Source organism: Ambystoma mexicanum, chromosome 4q, assembly GCF_040938575.1.
Source record: "Ambystoma mexicanum isolate Mex_15411 chromosome 4q, UKY_AmexF1_1, whole genome shotgun sequence".
Classification (NCBI taxonomy): domain Eukaryota; kingdom Metazoa; phylum Chordata; class Amphibia; order Caudata; family Ambystomatidae; genus Ambystoma; species Ambystoma mexicanum.
Window position 1 is genome coordinate 1,179,940,606 of NC_090928.1, and position 20,264 is coordinate 1,179,960,869.

Below are 20,264 nucleotides of genomic sequence, written 5' to 3' on the forward strand. Positions count from 1 at the left end.
GAAGAGTGACGCCGGGGGTGTACATGTCCCATGACAGGCAGTTCATATGTAACGTCTTCTAATCACCATCCATGAATGGCAACTCCTGCATGGTGACACAGGAAGAGTGACGCCGGGGGTGTACATGTGCCATGACAGGCAGTTCATATGTGTTCATATGTAATGTCTTCTAATCACCATCCATGAATGGCAACTCCTGCATGATGCCACAGGAAGAAGCACACCGGGGTGAACACGTCCCACGACAGGTAGCTCATATGTAACGTCTTCTAATCACCATCCATGCATTACAACTCCTGCATGGTGACACAGGAAGAGTGACGCCGGGGGTGTACATGTCCCATGACAGGTAGTTCATATGTGTTCATATGTAATGTCTTCTAATCACCATCCATGAATGGCAACTCCTGCATGATGCCACAGGAAGAAGCACACCGGGGTGAACACGTCCCACGACAGGTAGCTCATATGTAACGTCTTCTAATCACCATCCATGCATTGCAACTCATGCATGGTGACACAGGAAGAGTGACGCCGGGGGTGTACACGTCCCATGACAGGCAGTTCATTTGCAATGTCTCCTGAAGCACTCTGAAGGAGCAATTGGTTGCATGTAGGAGCTTTTCAGAATATATTTAACAAATACATATATCTCAATGTTACTTTGTAAACATAAAAACAGGAAATGGTTCTGACTGAGGGCCACAATTCCAGCTGAGTGTTGAGGCTTTTCGTCGCGTCATCTCAACGGGCCCTGATTCATCAGCTCTGCAGCAGTTCCAATAAACCCGGCCCTAATGTGCATTTTCCTATATACTCTCGGAATAGCCGCCTAACCGTTCTGCCCAGATAAATGATGCCGCCAGAAGATGTGTGTGTGTAGTACTATTACTTCTCTGCATAGGGTTACATTATGGGGTTCCTTTACACCTTCCATTGCATACTATTCATGGATTTCTGTCCAGAAGTCACTGTTTACAGCCTGGGGCACTCTACCTAACACGATGTATGAGAATGTGGCGTAAATTCGATGTTCTCTTTGTGAGATTATGGCGTGCGATGTCAAAGTATTTTGTTGCTTTTTCCCTGCCTGTAAGCACATTCCGAATTCCAATTTCATATTCAGTAAATATTAAAACAGTTCCATAAATACAGCCTAATTAGGAAATAAAATATGCTTCAAGCTGGCGTAAATCCCGGGACTAGCAGTTAAAGGGAAGGGTGAGAGATTACTCACCAGGAAGACTTCAGGAACTGCCATTTACAACAACAACGAAACAGGCTGCTCCGGTGCATAACTGCTACAGCGCCCCCCACCCCCAACCCCGATGACGCCCCCACCTAACGTGATCCACAGCACAGGGCGCCCTTCGCCTACACCTAACAGTAATGGGATGCGTTATCCTCTCGTAGTAATGCCTTACATTGCATGTTCTCTGTCCAATAAGGGCAAGACCGTACAGGGTCTGTTCAGAAATTAGAAGTGCAGGCAAGCTGTCCATAGGCAGTCCGAATTGACCGTCCCCGCTCCTCATAAAGGGTGGTGTGCTGCAAACATGTCGAGCAATGCACAATTAGAGAGCCAACTGCACTTATGTCTAGCTTGAAGACTGATTTGAAAAGTCCTTATTCCCAGCCCGAAGGCTAGCTTGCAAGCTCCAGTTCCCAGCTTGAGGTCTAGCTTGCAAGCTCATGCTGCTGCACTAGAAGGCTGGCTTGCAAGTATATGTTCCCCACTTGAGGTCTAGTTTGCAAGCTTATGCTTTCCAGCCCAGAGACTAGCTTTCAAGCTTCTGTTTCTAGCAGCCCGAAGGCTAGCTTACCACCTCCTGTCTCCAGGTTGAGGTCTAATTTACAAGGTTCTGCTTTCCATCCGGAAAGCTAGCTTGCAAGTTCATGCTTTTCAGCAAGAAGACTAGTTTTCAAGCTTCTGTTTCAAGCAGCCCAAAGGCTAGCTCACTGCCTCCTTTTTCCAGCTTGAGGTCTAGTTTGCAAGGTCCTGGTTTCCATCCAGATGGCTAGCTTGCAAGTTCATGCTTTTCAGCCTGAAGGCTAGCTTGTAAGCTTCTGTTTCTAGCAGCGTGAATGCTTGCTGGCAAGCTCATGTTTCCAAGACTGAAGGCTAGCTTGCAAACTCCTGTTTTGAGCAGCAAGAAGGTTAGCGTACAAGCTCCTCTTTCCAGCTCGAGGTCTAGCTTGCAAGTTCCCGGTCTGCAGTCCGCAGGATAGCTAGCAAGCTCCTGTTTCCAGCTTGAAGACTTGCTAGCAAGCTTATCGCCCTGCTTTGGCTTGTAGATTACCTATGGGGTGCTTATACCCATGCGTGCCCCAGTCTACTATGCATCACTACTTTCATGTTTCCAGATGGTATGTCTTATAACAGATTTCTGTTCCCTGTTGCTATTAGCACTACCCTTGCTCGGGGATAGATTGCTATACGTTTCGTGACATTTCATGTATCTGTGCTGGTGTCAAAGTTTAGCATAAAGCTCTCCTTACATTTGTGTCACTTCCACAGTGAGAGGTAGCTCTGCTGTCTAACCCTGCTCCCTGCTTGCTCTTGCCATTCCTTTTGCCCAGTCCCTCACTGGGGTCAATGTCCTAATCACTGGCACCCGCCCAACCGTTCCTTAGAAACTGTTCCTTTTCTCTTGTGAGTTGTAGCTCTGTCGGTGTGCCAACTATCTTTTACCAAGGGTAACAGTACGAGGTCGGAGGTCATTGCAAAAAGAGTTTGGCAGCAGCCTCACCCCCTGTGGTTTCAGTGCTAATGTTTATCAGGTAGTGAAAAGCATGAGCAAAATGGGTCTTGTTGTCTGTGGCTGACACATGTGCGATCACCTAGAAGTGGTTCTGTGAATTGTGCAATTCACTGCAGTGTTTGCTCCATATGTTAGCTGGGTAGGTAGGTACTTTCTAGTGCCTTGCACACCCAGGGAGAACCTTAGCCCTCTTTCCTCATAGAGATGCTGTGTTTCTGGGACAGAGCAATGGGTGTCATATGATGTGGTGATCCCTTTGTGAGTTGAATCTGGCCATATTCACACAGATGAAAAAACTATAATTTGTCCATGGTGTTTTGTCTCATGTACTCTTCATCGTGCTGTCTTTCACCTGTTCCATTGTGTTTTGCCTATATTCTGAATGTTGTGTCTCCTCTTCCTGTCTTATTTACACTCAGGGCCATCTTAAGCACTTTTGGGGCCCTGGGCACGGACCTCTTTAGGCCCCCTGCACCAAACCAAAGGAATTAAGGGATCAAGAATACTGGTCGTGCCCCCCACATCCCACCCATCGCGCTCACAACCTATAGGTTGATATGCAGTCTCACAGCATAACAAGTACGTTTACTCCCTTTAAGTCCCCTTACACTCTTCTTTCTTGCTCTAATCAGAATGATAAACAAGTAGCATTTGAAGACCAACATTAGCAGTCTACGAAGGGGTTACTGTTCTAGTACATACAGGATACTCTTTATCAATAACATCCAGGAAGGTAGATGTAGTATTAATGCAGGACCGTATGTAAAAGGTACATGTAACCCATAATAGACAGAGAACTCGCATGAGCTGCCTCACAGAATGCAAAACGGCTCAAGCATGGATAGAGGAGACCAATTGGAAGGAAGGAGAACGCTACACATACCGTAGCATGATTAGTGGCGGCAGATTAGAAGCTACAAGGTAGGTGTCTTTATCCAGACAGATTGAGATCATAAGTTGGATATGGTTTTCAAATAGTGTTGCCATTAGATATCAAAGGAAAAAATACCTGTGGTGTGTGATATAACTATGCTCACTAATAACAGAGTGAAACCATAAAGATTTTATGAAGATCATACCATGAGAAGGAAATCACTCAGAAGAGCTGACAATTTTTAAAGGTTTAGAGACTAGCAATATTGAGAGGTTCGGTAATACAAGATTAAATGAGATGCCGAGGAACACACATTGGTTAAGGGGTGCAGCTGGGCTTTGTGCCAACTCTGCAATTTCTACATTTGAACACTTTCTTTTCCAGTTATTAGCATGAACTAAAACAATCTCATTTTATTAAAAAATTGACTTGGAAAGCACACAAATCACATTACCAAACATGACCATTTTTAAACAAAATATTATAGAAGGGTGTTATGCAAATACTTTTTCATTTATAAACGTCCATAAAAACCTTTGACTTTTACCAAAAAGCAAACCGTTTTTTGTGTCAAACAAGCAGTCCTTATAATATGCTTGTTCCGCTCTCTTCTGTCTACCAACCCTTCCACACAAATGGCCTACATAAGAAGAAAGATCAAGTAATGGGCTAAACGATACCAGCAGCATGCAAGAAGGCAAACCTCACAGAAGACAGCACAGTAATGTAAGATATATTAGATGATTTGACCAGGATCACTGTATCATCTGCTGACAAAGCCAGGATACAAGCATGAATGCTTTTGTTCTACAGTCTTGAATTTGGATACTTATTCACCTCTTGGACTAACGGTTTATGCTCATCGTTGGAGGTGATTGCCTAGGTTTTATAACACCCCATCTGAACAAACAATTTCTAGACCTTCACCATACGGATGATTTGTTAGTTTTTATAGCAACCCCTATCTGGTGCAGGTACATTGCTGATAATAGCAGATGTTGTTCTGCAAAATCAAGTACATATGCAGGCAGGTTTATAAACTTCAGACGTAGGAAAGGCTCAGCCAGCCATGCTGGAATGTGATATTCTAATTTTGCATATGAACACATATTTCTGCAATGGGTGCTTCCCACACTGAACTAACTTCAGAACCATTGTGGCACTCAATTTATCAATATGCATTTTACCATTGCCTATTGCACATGATCAACATAATTCCCACAGGAAGGAAAGAATGCAAGAGAGTTGTGCCATAAGGAACGCACAAACTATGTATACCACAGTGAACACAGAAAGCAATACATGATGAATTGATCAAGGCAGAATGCCCTTGCCAAAACAGAAAGGCAAGGGGTTTAGAGCCTCAGCAGCACCACATAAAATATCCTGACGTGTGATATTTAAGACTCATGGAAAATGGAATCTTACTTCTTTAGATCAGCTAGCCTTGTGAGGCCCCCTCCAAGGTGGGGGCCCTGGGCAAGTGCCCCTTTTGCCCTCCCATAAAACCGTCTCTGTTTACACTGCAGGTTCCAATTACCAACGAAAGTCCACATTTTATCTCAGTTCAGTCCACAGGTATTGTCCTGCCTTGCGACACCATCCTGCCCACTGCCTTCTTGCTCTGCTAGTAGTAACCTTAGTCTGGTATACACTAAACTATCCCTCCTTTCGAATTCCCTTGTGAGTGTGGAGGCCTTTCTCATCCTGATCCATGAGTTCTGACAAAACGTCACCTAATATATTTTATTTTTGTTGCTGGCAATATTTTTAGAGCTGTACCTGTCCCCCTGCTTTAGACTAATCATTGTGTTTGTTCCAACACTGAGAAGAGCAACGCTAATGGGGTGACTTAAACATGGTGACCCAGGAAATCTTGCTTGCCTTCTCGACAAGCTTATTTCTACACAAATAACAGTAGGCCTTGTGACTGGGCACAACCAGTGGCTTGTTTTGTCCTGGATACTGATCTATTTTTAGACAGTAGTTATCCAAACAAGGCAAGACCGGGTAAGCAAATACTTAATAATCCTCCACAGTTTTCACTTGATTTAATGATTGACAAAATTCATGAATAAAATTTTAACATAAATGGAGATCCTTACGATTCTAATAAAACCCAGTACCAATCCCTGAATCCAATCACACTCCTCATAATACGCACAGGATTATATTTTTCTTACATAACTGTCAGTGCAGTGGCAACTATGAGCCAACATCTATTAAAGAACACGCTATTTGCGGTATCCAGTGATTACAGAGAATACTCTTACAGAGAGGGAAATTATAACAAAACAAAAATAGTAACAAAAAATCACAAAATATTTGTGGAAACATAGATCTGGGTGGGGTAAGGGGATACAACTGGTGGGATGGGGTTTGGGGTGGGCTTAAACACATAGGGAAACTGAGGGTTGCAAGTCCCCCCAAAATAGAAAAAACAAATCAATCTTTTGTTGACTGTTTTTGTTTTAGGTGAAACTTCCCTCTTGTAATGTATTTGTTATAATCACATAGAACCGTTATTTGTGCCTATTTATTTTTAACCACCTTGCTGTCTATGGACTTGTAGGTGTGTCCCTCAAATTAGCAGACTGGAAGGTGCTCCTGGCCAATTAGAATACTCACTGTTCTGACGTTGGTCCTTTCTCTCCTCTATCTCTATCTCTACCTGTGGTGTTCCCCAGGGGTCTAACCTCTCTCCATGGCTGTTCAACCAATACCTGGCACTTCTTGCCCACCACTTTGCCGCTCTCTGCCCCAACTTTCAGTGCTATGAATATGACACTCAACTAATTTTCAGGCTCCCTTCCTCCATTTCTTCTCCTTCTCTCATCTCTGACTGCCTGTATGCTATCCAGGAGTGGTATGCCACCAATGATCTCTGCCTTAATGCCAGTAAAACTGAGATTCTCATCATCGCCACACCTGCTCCCTCCTTTCCTGTAACTCTCTGGCCGGCCTCTCTTGGCCACTTCCTGCTCCCACGTGTGAGGCTAAAAACTTGGGGATCATCTTTGACTCCACACTCTCCTTCTCTCCTCACATCTCTGACCTTTCTAAGAAGTCACACTACCAGCTGCACTTCCTCAGAGGTATTCTTCCTTTCCTCTCCTTCCCCCAGAAGCTCACTGTCTCCAGAACACTGGTTTTCTCTAGGCTGGGCTACTGCAACAGCCCCTATCTAAACCTGCCTGCTTCTACTCTCCGCCCTCTGCAACTCATCCAGAACAGGACTGCGAGACTTGTCCTCTCCAGGACTGAAATCTCTGCACTGGCTGCCAGTGTCTGTGAGAATTAAGCTCAAAACCCTCTGAATAGTTCACAAGGCCTTCTGGGGTCTGAGGCCCCAATACCTTCAACACTCTCTTTCCTAAATATCTTCCTTCTCGAGCTCTTCGCTAATCCGCCTCCAACTCCTTCAGATCAGTCGCTTCTCCAAGCAACAAGTTGGTAGTAGATCTCTCTCCGCGGCAGGGGCCTCCCTCTGGAACAGCCTTCCTGCCTCCCTGAAACTTGAGGAGAACCATCTCCGGTTCCGGAAGCACCTCAAAACCTTCCTCTTCACTTCTGCTTTCTCTCTCCCTCTCCCCTGCTAAATTCTTCACCAAAACTGCACTGATTCTGCAACTGGGCCACTCTCACCGACCTCGGTCCTGGGCCCAGTCACTCTTCACTTGCACTGCCTCCCTGGCAAATCCTGCACTGCGGGACTGTCTCTGTATCCCTACAGCACCCCCCCCCAGCACTTGTCTGCACTTACCTTGCACTTGCCACCAGCTGGCCCTATTTATTTATTATTTTATTTCTATTCTACTTATTTGTACTGCACCCCCCCCCTTCCCTTTGCACTTTTTCCCCTACCCCTGCACTTGCGCGGTCTGAATGACATCGGCCTAGTAGGATCGTTGTCTGTCTTCCCCTTGTTCCCCCCTCCCTGCCTCGTCGCGCCTTGAAACACTTGTGTATAGGCGCGTTACAAATACCATATCATATCATATCAGAGGCCTCCCTCTGGTGTAGCCTCCCTGCATCCTTGAAACTTGAGAACCATCACCGGTTCCGGATGCACCTCAAAACCTTCCTCTTTGCTTCTGCTTTCTCTCCTCCTCTCTCCTGCTGAACTCCTGGCTGAAACTGAAACTGCACCTGGCAACCCTCTGATCTTGGGCCCAGGTCCCCTCCCCTGCCAGTTGCACCCTTGCACTACCTCCCTGGCATACCCCACACTTGGGGACTGTTTTCTGTATCTCCCGAGCCCCCTACCAGCACTTGAAACCTGATGTCTGCACTTACCCTTGCACTTGCCACCAGCTGGGCGCACTTTTCCTTATTGCTTTTATTTATTCTATTTATTTTTTACTGTCGTTCCCATGTACTGCACTGCCCCCCCTGCCACCGCGCACTTTTCTGCTCACCCCTTCCCCTGCATTTGTGCAATCTCAATATCACCTGGCCTAGAAAGATTGTAAGATTGTTGCCTCTGTCTCTGCCCATGTTCTGAGCAGCCTGGGTGCTGCTAGCCAGAACCCTCTTCCCTTCCTCATTCTTCCTCCCTGCCCCCTCTTAGCACCTGTGTAGTTTATAATGCATGTGCTAAGAGTATGTAATAAAAAATAAAAAAAACGTATGTTGTTACGCGGGCCGGCTTTACGCCATGTTTTCCCTGAGCCCTTTCGTTGTTGCGATGTCATGGTCATCAACATTGAAAACAGACTTGAGGAAACAATGTCGCGGCACCAGGCTCGGACAGCGAGGTAAGTTTTTTTTTTTTAAATGAAACCATAAGCACCCACGTAGAAAATGACACGGGTGCTAATGGTGATATTACTGTCAGTGTCAGACCGACGCTGTCGGCCCACCGCCTCAGGTAATTTCACCCCATTCATTGCCTCTCCAGGGCCACTCTTCCAGCCACACATGTTTCACATGAACGTTTGTATGTAAGAGACTTATAAAAGTCAGACCTAGCAGGGAGGCAGGGGACCGTGTGTGGATGAACCTGCGGGCTACATGTGGGGCATATGTGTAGCTGAGGAGCTAGGGTGAATAGACGCAGCATGTAAGAGGGGAGCTCAGGAAGGGAGGAGTCGGACTTGCATATGCAAATAGGGTCTAGTCAGTGGCCCGTTATATCAAGTCATCAAGTCCAATCATAGGCATATGTGCGCATGCTCAGATGGCATCCGTTTTCACAGACACAAACTGTGAACCGAAAATGCATCTGTACAAGAAAATCATTTTTGTGAAGATGGCATCCCATGATCCCTCGAAGAACAATCCAATGCTCTCGAGTCACGGCCTCTTTAAAGCTTCTGCTCAAAAAACTGAAGATGGCTGACATAAAAGCAGCCCGCCGCCGAAGGAGCTATCCAGCGCTCGCGTGGCAGTGTGTTGCCGCTCACTGGAAATATTTACTTAGCAGATTGCAAAATCAATACCTTTCGCCAGAGCTGTTCGCCAGTATTACAATCTATTTTTCCAGAGCATTTTTCCTCCTCATGCTCTTTCATTTAAATTGAAAGTTTACGGTAAAAACAATTCATAACAGCTTTGAAGTCATACTTCTCAGGAATTTGCATTATTTCAAATGGTGATTGCTTAGTTGAAATGAAGGACAAATTGGCATGCTGGCAGCATGTTCCTACTCATTGCGTGCTCTTAAAGAAGCACGCTGGTGTTTCCAGGAAGGTGCGTGAGTGGAAAGGATAAAAAAGAATGGGCCTCACTACAAGTACGGTGGAGCGGCAAAAAAACTACGGTAGCATGGCAGTAATTATGTTACCTCTGCATTACAACAGGTTTGGCGGTAAAGTGAAGGATTCTCCTCCAGCAAAAAGCTGAAGGACACTGAGTCAGTTTACCGCCAGAAATTGGCAAACGCGGCAGAATGAACCCCAGTGGTTTTTCTTCCAAAATCCTTATGGAGTACTATGGACTCCAAAAATGTGGATTAACACGGCCTGACCAACATTTATAATCCCACGCAAAACCTGCAGGACCAAGCGCTGGTAAAAGCAATTCCGTTAGGCGGAATTTTGGCAGATTTACTAGTGAAATACTGCCAAACCTGTCTTGCAATGTCTGTCTTGATTCGCCATCTTGACTGATCATGTACGATATCACAGTATGCCCCATCCGGAGCAGCCATCCTTCATTTCAGTAGTTACAGACTCCAGGAGATTTTGCAGACAAGCAGCTGCAAGGAGTGCTGGGAAGCGATGTTGTCTACGCCTGTCCCCGAGTTGCCACTTCACAAAGGGTTCTGTGCCCAGGATTTCCAGGACTCAGGTGCCCTGATTCTCACAGAGCACCAGTTTACAGAAGGAGGGCAGCGCTGTAATACGGCAGTGCTGCAAATTGACCCTTTTGAATAACTAAGCACATGCCCAAAATCTAGATAAGCATCGCCCACCAGCACCCATGTGGGTGGAGAGCTGGAACCAGAAAAGTGGATTGGAAAATATAGGAACAAATATTGGAAATGCTATACGATGTACTAAAGGACCTCTGTACGCATTGCACTTTCTCCTACAAAGCCTATGACAGGGCAGACAAGACAGTGGGGGAAGAGCCCCTGAAGACTGCATCCCAGAGAGCACCCCTTTATCAATTTAGAGATGTGCTCAGTGATGTGACCTCCAAACCTACAGCAAGCCCCAACAAGAACACTGTGCCCGCAGGCTGACCCCGCCAGTCAAAGGTGTTGGTGAATGCAATTTCATTTTCTTAAATTTGCACTTACATTAAGGGCCCAACTATCAAATAGATGCACAGGATCAAAGGAGGAAATGGCCTCGCAGAGGGGTCTGCAACCGGCGGATCTCCAGATGTTTCATACTACAACTTCCACAATGCCCCACCATTCACTGTACTAGTTAGGGCTGATTGAAGTTGTAGTCCAAAACTTCTGGGGAGCCAAAGGTTGAAGACCTATGTCCTATCATATCACAGTGTCTCATGCTACCTCATACCTAATTTCCAAAGCCTAAAAGTGCAGTGAATCAGGCGCGATGCCCATCACATGTGCACGAGACTATCTCCGAGATGCTCAAGGCGGCCCCATATTTGCACCGGCTTCGGGATTTGAGAATCTGGTGGAAAGTTGCAGGTGCTAATCTGAGATGCCTCTGGCATCTCATGTGCTGCTCCAATGCAAATATTTGAGAATCGGACCCATAAAGATGTTCTTATTCCAAATTCCTGCCCTCACCTGGCAGGCTAAGAAGGAAATAGTTCTTTTAGTCTGCTCAATTGCATGTGACTGGGTGTCGGTGTTTGTAATTACAATAACCATGCATACAGAACACAACACTCAATGAGTTATCCCCTGGTGATTTATAGTAGGTGTTCATTATTACCAAAATCAGTGGTACTCATTTTATTGACCCCAGAAGCACGGGCGTCGGAATTGGCCATGACTTGTGAACAGAAAGATACAGAAAGATGTATGCAGTGGGTACATTAACCTCCTCAGCTATTTTACCAGGATTTAGGCTTGTGACCTGTAGGTGCATTTTTGGAAAAAGATGCTTGTACTCTCCCTTTCCTGGATGATCTAAGTACACAGGTCAAGCACAGTATTCTGCGACTGGTCCATTAACCCTCTGAGCTGTTTTTCCAGCACTCAGCATTGGAGCTTTCCTGTTACGCAGCAGAACTGTCCCTCTTCAGTACCAGCATGCATAGCTCTGACTTGCAAGTCACATGTACATCTCAACAGAAGGCATATTACCCTACTGGGATGTTTTACCTAGCCTGTGAGAGTGACATAGCAAGATGTTTCTAGAGCAGGCATTTCAGCTATCGTATGAGGATGGAGAACCTGGGAGGAGAACGGGAGCGTGGCTTCCAGCCTGTGTGATAATATGATATGATATGTTATTTATAACGTGCTTAATACCCACAGGTTTCTAAGCGCGGACCCGGGGATCGAACCTGTGTTGCTCCGTGTAGTCTTGCTTCCAAGGTGAGCACGTTGCCCCTGAGCTATCCTCCCGTGATAGTTGGTTAACTGTGGTGCTCAGAGCCCGGTGATTCTTACCAATGAATTCTTCTAAAGTATTTTCCGGAATAGACAGCAGGTTTTTCCACAGGGTTATTTCTTTCCATAAGTGATAGAAATTCAAAGATGATAACCCTGCTCGTATCGAATTACAATTTTTATTTTATTGTAATATTTAGTTTATACAAACTTTTATCACATTTATTACAACATTACAACATCACAGTAGAAGAAAGAAGAGAAAAGAAAAGAAAAAGGACAAGGACAAAGGACAAAACCACAATCATTTCCTTTCATTCCATTATTGTCTGCGTTTTGATCTAGAGCAATTGTATTGTTCACAACTCTGCTTTTAGAATGTGGTCATGATAGTCAATTATTGCACAAGTTAGCTTTTGGTTGGTTCTGGTTAATATCAAATACCACCAGTTTTCCATATTTCCACTGATTGAGGCAAATTTGCTTAGAAAAAGAGTCCCTGAGGTTTTTACGTCGGGACATTCTATAACCAGGTGTTTTAATGACTCAATTTCATTTGTGCAGTATCGACACAGATTATCCTTTGTCTCCTTGTCTTTTTTTTACATATAACATCTCTTTCGTTTTGTATAAGTTCAGTCGCAACCTTAAGAACTGGTCGCGATGGTACCGAGATGAAAATTGAATTAGGTACTTCGGCAGCTGGTCAAATCCCTTTAAGGCCGTCCCGAGATAAAGAGATGAGGTAAGGAGATTACATTCAGCCATATTTTCAGTTTCTGCTTAGTAATTTGTGGACGGAGCAGTACAGTGTCTCTGTCAATATCGGCTTGTTTTAGGATAACATTTAACATCTCTACCCAGTTCTTTAGAAGACCAGCATATGGAAGATTTATTTTTGGAACCACGATGCGGTAGGGTGCAGCTGGTACATCTAAGTGAATTTCCCTCCAGAGAGCTATCGTTTTCCAGAGAACTGTTCCATAAAATGAATCAAGACATAATTCATATCTTATAGTTGCATTCAATACATTTTTCAGGAATTTAAGGACTTTCTTCCAAAAAGAGCCCTCCAGAACCGACCAGATTGATTTATTTATATTCCAACCAGCCTCGCTTCCAAAGGTGATTGTCGGCACTACTTTAAGCGAGTAAAATGTCAAGATCGCATTTAGAGAAAATGTTCCATATTCGGCGTGCAGTCTAGACCCTTGTAGTGAGAACATTCGCATACGCTCTACTAGTGCTTGGCACCAACTCCATTCACCAATGGATAGATTGAATCGAATACCCAGATAACGAATAGAGGAGAAAGATTCAATGTTCTTACAATTTCGGGTACATTTGATGGGAGACCTAAGCTTTTCTCCATATCAAACCTTCAAACTTAGATAAATCATAGTTATCAAGGAGGTGAAAATCCTCTCGTCCATACATCAATGCCGGAATCACGTTTCCTTCCTAAAATGTAGTCAAAGGATTGATAGAAAAGTTTCTGCAATTATGCAATGGAAACTGCAAAGGTAATGCCGTAACAATTCGGTCCACATATTTTAATTCATTCCCGTTTTCAAGTTTTATGTTATTCAACTTTCAAAGTGGCTCTTTTGTTGGTTCTGGTACTCAGAATCTTGTCAATATTAGTGTTTATTAGAAGGTTACTATTTAAAGTGTAGTTCTGAATGCAATCAAAAGACACTGTGACCCAACGGGAGTAGAATCAAGAAGAATTACATTGTCCGCATAGGTAACGCAATACATTCTAAAATTGTTGATCGTAGGGGAAATCAAGGCTTCTTTTGCAAGCTCACTACCCATGTCGGACTTGTAGAGATGGATTTAACAGGGCACAAGAAGGCATCCCTATCGCAAACCCCTACAAGTTGCAATGGTATTGGAGAGTCTTATTGGCAAATGAGTACCTGTAAATTAAATCAGAGTTCCACAGGCACTCCACGATATAACATCTTTTCAATCTTGTTGTTAGTCTCAATCATACATCCCTGTCAGGGATTACCGCATCAAATAGACAGTGGAAGTATCCACTGATAGATGAGACTACTATCCAAAGGGTACTACACCCTCAATTTTTGTAGCATTATCAAATACCTTGTTTCATCATTGATTTTTTAATAAACTCCTTCAAGGCAATATTTGTAAAGTTTTTTTATTTTAAACCATATTAATGTGGCGACATCCTGTATAGCAGCCACAACATGTATGTGTTTCGGTCAAACCATGACCATCATCAGGTGGCCTTCTCTGTAATACAACTTCACGAACTCCGACGCTGAACGCGTACCTTCACAAATCTACACACTCTGCTAGAGAGTCCTGCTTATATGCAGGATGTTTATTTTTTATTTTTAGAGGATGAGCTTTTATGGATTTATTTTGCTCTTTGGTTCTTTGGTTTCTTGGATTCTGAGCCTTGCTTTGTGGATTTAGGCCCTTGTTTCGTGGAGGCAAACTTCGAGTTGAAACTCGTTTGCTCTCCCTCGAGTGAGCAAACACATTATCAGATGCACATGGCAACTGACTCAACCAGTTGAATTCTTGCAAGAGATCTAATGATGGTGGCGAATCTAGCAGAGCTCTAAGGGAAGCAAGCTCAGCTTGACAAGAATGTTCTCTCCTACAGTCTTGGTACAGCGCAACTTGCATTGAAAAAGAAGTCAGGAGATTATCCAAAGAACTTGGACAACCAGGTTCTACTTGATGATTATTTTCCCTCTTAGAGTCTTTGGAGCGCCACAGCTCGCAACGAGAGAGACATCTGGGGACCCACAATTTTCTTTGACAGTAAGTGCAGACTGTTCAGGACTCTTGTAGCCAATTTCACCTTGCCGTGTATCAGATAATACACTTTCTGGAAAGAATTAAGCACAAAATTAAGTTCCACCAATGATGTCTTGGTGTGAAGGAGGCTGCCTCAAAGCCGACCTAAGTGATGAAACATACAAGGAATCTTGAGATGCAGGTGAAAGCTCCTCCTGAACATCACTCTGAGTAGTAAACTGCTTAGGCGTGTCTGATAGATGACCCTTCAAGCCCTCCGAGGGAAGAATATTATGAGTGATCAAGTCAACTGAGCCTGATGAAAACCTTGCAATACAAACTAATCCCGTGAATGTGTGCAGTTGGGGTAAGGAGAGGATATTACTGTCACCCTCACTCACTCATTTTTCTTTTTAAATCTGTGACTTTTTGGAATGTTAGTAGAGGTTAGTTTAACATCACCTCTGTTTGGGCCCCCACATATAGGGGACCCCCCACCATAGCCGAGGTCAGAGTGGGACAAGGAATCGATATGCGTTCGAATTGTAATGTGCTCACCAATAGATGTGTCTTCAGTCAAGTCTTCCGACACAGCAAGAGTAGCAGTAGAATTGCTTCTCAGAAAATACATTGCTCTGCACCGGTCACAGTATCTCGATGCTCCTCTGCTCCAAATGCTCCAACTGCACACTAGCCACATTCGCCGCACTCGCCGCACTCGGCTACGACTCACGCTGGGGACAGCGTTTTGAAGAGGCCGCAGGAAAGTAAGTGTCACAGGTTTCACAGTCTGACCAAAAACGAGCATTCCCAACTCCAACTGCACACTCACCGCACTCCTTTTAGGGGACAGCTTTGTGAATAAACAGCAGGAAAGTAAGTGTCACAGTTTCACAATGTCTGACCAAAAATAAAATGGAATCCACAGCGTTACCAGCTCCAACAGCTCGCTCGCGGCACTCCGCTGAGCTCCGCACAGTGGATGGCTTTTTGAATAGGCAGCAGGCAAGTCATTGTGAAAGGTTTGACCGTCCGACGAAAAACGAGATGCAATCCACTGCGTTCCCAACTACAAATGTGCACTCGCCAGACTCTGTTGGCAGATGGACTCTCCCCTCTAAAAATTGTAGGAGGACTCTGTCAACTCACATATGCCCTCAACAACTTCTTGTATTTTATTCCTGGATCTTGCCTGGATATTCATTCATAATATCAACCGTAAAATATAAAGATTCCGGTTCTGTCACTCCATCGCCTGTTTATTTTTCTGCTGTATAATCTAATTGAAATGTTTCTATTTTTAATTGGGAGTGTTGCCCCACCAATCCCCTTCGAGGTTTTTGACTACCTATTCCCGCACCCCTCATATCTCTTTACCCCACACCCAGATTTTTTTATCAGCCAAAATTCGATGGCAAAATACTCTGCAAAAAAAGCTCTACTGATGAATAAACGTCATACCCAAAATTCCATTAGATTGAATACTAATGATTGAAACATACAGATGTTGAGATTTATAAAAATCAGTGTGATTTAATTAAAGGTAAACTCTTGAATCAAAAAGAGAACGTCTTATAGGTAAATATATATCATTTATTAAAACAAAAACACCAGAAAGTGACGTTTTGGAGTACAAATGGTCAGCATTTTTGGTTTTGCATACAATTTTGTCCCAGCACATAATTTGAATTTTAGGATCTCTAAACACACATCCGGAGATTAAGAGTTTCAACTGGGTACTTGATTTATAAATGTTTGCTTTAAAAATGTACACCAACATAGGCCAGACAACATTTTCATCCTTGACTAATAGTACACTTTGAGTGCAGAGAGTGAGGGAAAGATGCAATGGGGTATATGAAGCTGGGGTCATGAGACAAGAACTTTACACTTGGGCTTGTGAAAGTTGGTGAGGCTGGAGGGGGATGAAGCAAGGGGATGAAGTATGGAGAAAACAGGCAGTGGCGGGGGAGGTCCCTCCTGTTCTATAGGAACCGAACATGGTTTAGCTACAACGTGCTTGTGCTCTTACATGTGCTAAAAGGAGTATTTTAAAAAAAAAACCCTCTTCATTTTAACATTTTCGAAATTGCCTATTTTAACAGTGTCCTTTCAAAGTTGTTGCTTTGTTATTGTAAGTTCAGCCTGAACCCTGCCTGCACCATTAGCTGTCCACATCATCTGAAACCTTCCAAACATTTTGCCCAGCCTGGATACCTGCACAAGGTTGCAATTTCTTCTTGATCGTACATTCTTTTGTGATCAAAGGACCATTGTTCCTTCCAGTATATGCAATCTATGGGTAGCGGTCACTGCTCAAACGTTGCTGCTTTGCAACCCCTATTTTTAGCCAATCGGCTTGGCAGTTGGTTTCAATGATTAGGCCTCCCGCATTTAATTGTTGTTGTGGGTCATTGGTTGATCCTCTAAGTGATCAATCTTCACCAAAACGCGACAGCCTCAGGTTTACAATAAAGGCAATCAGTACAATTGCCAAACATCAGGGTAAAAATAATATGGTTGTCTTCTCCTGTTAAGTCAATGTGGCGTCAAGGGTCATTCATTACCGGTTCCTTCAACACTATGGATGTGATGAAGTGACACCTTTGTACCTGACCTTTTGACACACCAACAGCCTCAACAAATCCTGCCTCAGTGTTGACGACAATCCAAATGCAATCCATTATTGATCCATTATTAATCAAGCATGCTCTGAGTTCAGGTTATGCATCCCTACATCCATTCCTATATGACTCTTCTTTTCAACATCTCCATCATTTCATCATTGCATACAATTTCTCTGTTAGCATTTGTCATAATTATTGTGTTCAAAATGTGCTTTATATAGGCAAAGTAGTGAGATGTCCAACTCATGTTCTGTACCTAGTAATTAAGGGGGTAATTCATAGAATTCGGCGCACAAGTGGCGTACGCGGCTGGCGCACAGAGTGCGTGTGCAGCAGTCTTCGCCAGCCGCATGCGGCAAAACCCATTTAGGCGCACAACATATTCATGGATTTATGCATCCATAAGCAGCCGTGGTGCAGGGTGGCGCAGGGACCCTGCAAGCAGCACCAGTTATGCCCCCAACCCTGCCCCGTGCACCAAAAACATCACACAAATCCTGTACATGGCGCAAAGGCCAGTGGACCAGCATACAGCCCTCCAACCACGAAAACATGTGTAAAACTCCCCACGCACCCCTCGGGATGCAAATACACGGCTCGCGCCAGCGAAATCGCGTGTACAACTCCCCGTGCACCCCTCGGAATATACGTACCCCGCTCGTGCCAGTGAAATCGCGTGTAAAACTCCCCACACACCCCCGGAATACACATACCCCACTCGCGCCAGGCCAATCGAGTGTAAAACTTCACACACACCCCTTTGAATACACGTACCCCGCTCGCGCTAGCGAAATCACGTGTAAAACTCCCTGCGCACCCCCGGAATACACGTACCCCACTCACGCCAGGCCAATCGCATGTAAAACTTCACACGCACCCCTCGGAATACACGAACCCCGCTCGCGCCAGGCCAATCGCGTGTAAAACTTCACACGCACCCCTTTGAATACACGTACCCTGCTTGCGCCAGCGAAATCACGTGCAAAACTCCCTGCGCACCCCCGGAATACACGTACCCCGCTCGCGCCAGGCCAATCACGTGTAAAACTTCACACGCACCCCTCGGAATACACATACCCCGCTCGCGCCAGCGAAATTACGTGTAAAACTTCCTGCGCGCCGCCGGAATACACATACCCCGCTCGCGCCAGGCCAATCGCATGTAAAACTTCACACACACCCCTCGGAATATGCGCAGGCAGCCCATCCACCCTCCCCATTCGCCGCAGGCAGCCCATCACCCCAGTCCACAAAAAAAAGTACACAAGTGGTCCATTGCCATTGTCCATGTAAAGTACATTAAAAAAAATAAAAAACCATTGCTCCATTGAATGTCCAAAGAAAGAAAGTATGTACAAGTCTGCAACTATATACAATGGAAGTCCAAAGGGTCCATGATCCACAAACAAAGGGAAACCTAAAAAAAGTCCTATGAATAAAAAACTATATAGATAAAGTGGAGCAATGTCCATGTAAAATATTAAACAAAGGAAACCTAACCCTAATGAACTATGTACAAAGACGGCGGGCAAGTCCTACAGCTCACTCCTTGATGTTCCTGGCCTCGGCATCATCGAACTCTTCTTCAACGTCGTGGAGGTGGGCCTCTTCCCTGGCCCCGAGGTCTTGCAGGGATGCAACCATGCCCTTCTCCAACTCCCTGTGAGTTGCCTCGAGGCACTCATCCCGCCTCAATTCCCTGCTCACGGAGTTCTCCGTCTTGACCATAGTGAGCCGTGCCTCCTCCTCCCGCCGCCGCTCCGCCTCTATCTACTGGCCCAACCACTGCCACACAGAAGACACTCCCAATCCAGGGTCCTCCTGCCCTCCGGCCGATCCCTGCCCCTGTGATGTTGATGGCCCTGAGCCATGATGCCTCCCACACTGAGCCTGCCGCTGCCTCCGGCGCCGTCGTGCACGTGCCCTGCCCAATGATGCCGGCACATTGTAAGCGATATTCAATGCCTAGTCTGGGATGCTGAGGAAAACCCTTATTGATGTATTTTTATGTCCAGTTCAGTACTCTGGATGACAACCCTTGTATAACACCCCCCTCTTAGAATCCCCCTGACCCCACTGAGCCAAGAAGTAGGTTTGTTTTGCAAATTTAAAAGGTTTATTTGGACAATTCAACAATATATATCTATCACACTTTATAACTAAATTGATAACTGATATCACACTTCAGAATATGACCGTGATCAACAATGGATAATGTTACAGGGGTACACTGATTTGGTTACTTAGGAGTAGTGTAGAGGATGAGGTAGCTGAAAATGCTTGATGGTTTCAAGGAAATGCAAGGTGGAATAAAATGCAGTACAGAAATAACTTGTTATGATTTTAGCAAAAGGAGATACAGATGATTTAATAAAGGTAGATTTTCAGATTTAAAGTAAAACTCAAAATGACAGGTGACAGCTTGCAGCTTCAGAATTGACAGGTGACAGTTGTGCAGCTTTACAAATGACAGATGACACAATTTCTAGGAGACTGTTCTAATTAGGTTAAAATAGTTTGGATTAGATTATTTTAACTAAGAAATTGGTTCTGCACAGTTCTGCTAGGTACTCACAATATAAATTTGAAATAGGCCTCGTCACGGATCTGGTCAACACGTCTGGCGGCGGTTCTCTCTGCTCGGCGGGTCAATCGGGCACCGGATCTGCTCACAGCGATCCAGATCTCTGGTTATGCTCACAGCGCTTTGGGTCTGGTCTGCGGTTCCGGCAAATGTTCTTGGCAATGAATTCAAACAGCTCGCCCGGCTGTGGAATAGTTTGCAGATGATTTTAAGGATGCTGAGGCGTGCTGAGAAGAGTTCTCAGTTTGTGGGTTTAGGCCCTTGCTTTAAGTTCTGAAGTAAAGTTCTGGTCTTTGGAGATTGATGGATGTGAAGTTTAGAGTCTCCCGGCAGAGCGTCCCGCAGAAAATGGAATTGAATCTCTCTACCTGTCCCAGCAGTCTCTTTTTATGTGTTTTGAAAATGGGTGTGTGCCTGGGCCTACCTAAGCCTGCCCCTCTCTACTTGTCATTGGCCCAATTCTCCCCTCTCCCATATTTGGGGGAAGGAAATGGATTGTCATCATGATGAGGTCTGTTTATGGGTCAGAGGATCCTCCCCTGGTCAATGTGCACACAAATCTATTCCTGATCCAAATACATATTTCCCAGGTACACAGTTGTTTGACATCACATACACACATCATATATTACTAAAGATAATCCCTGTCCCGACT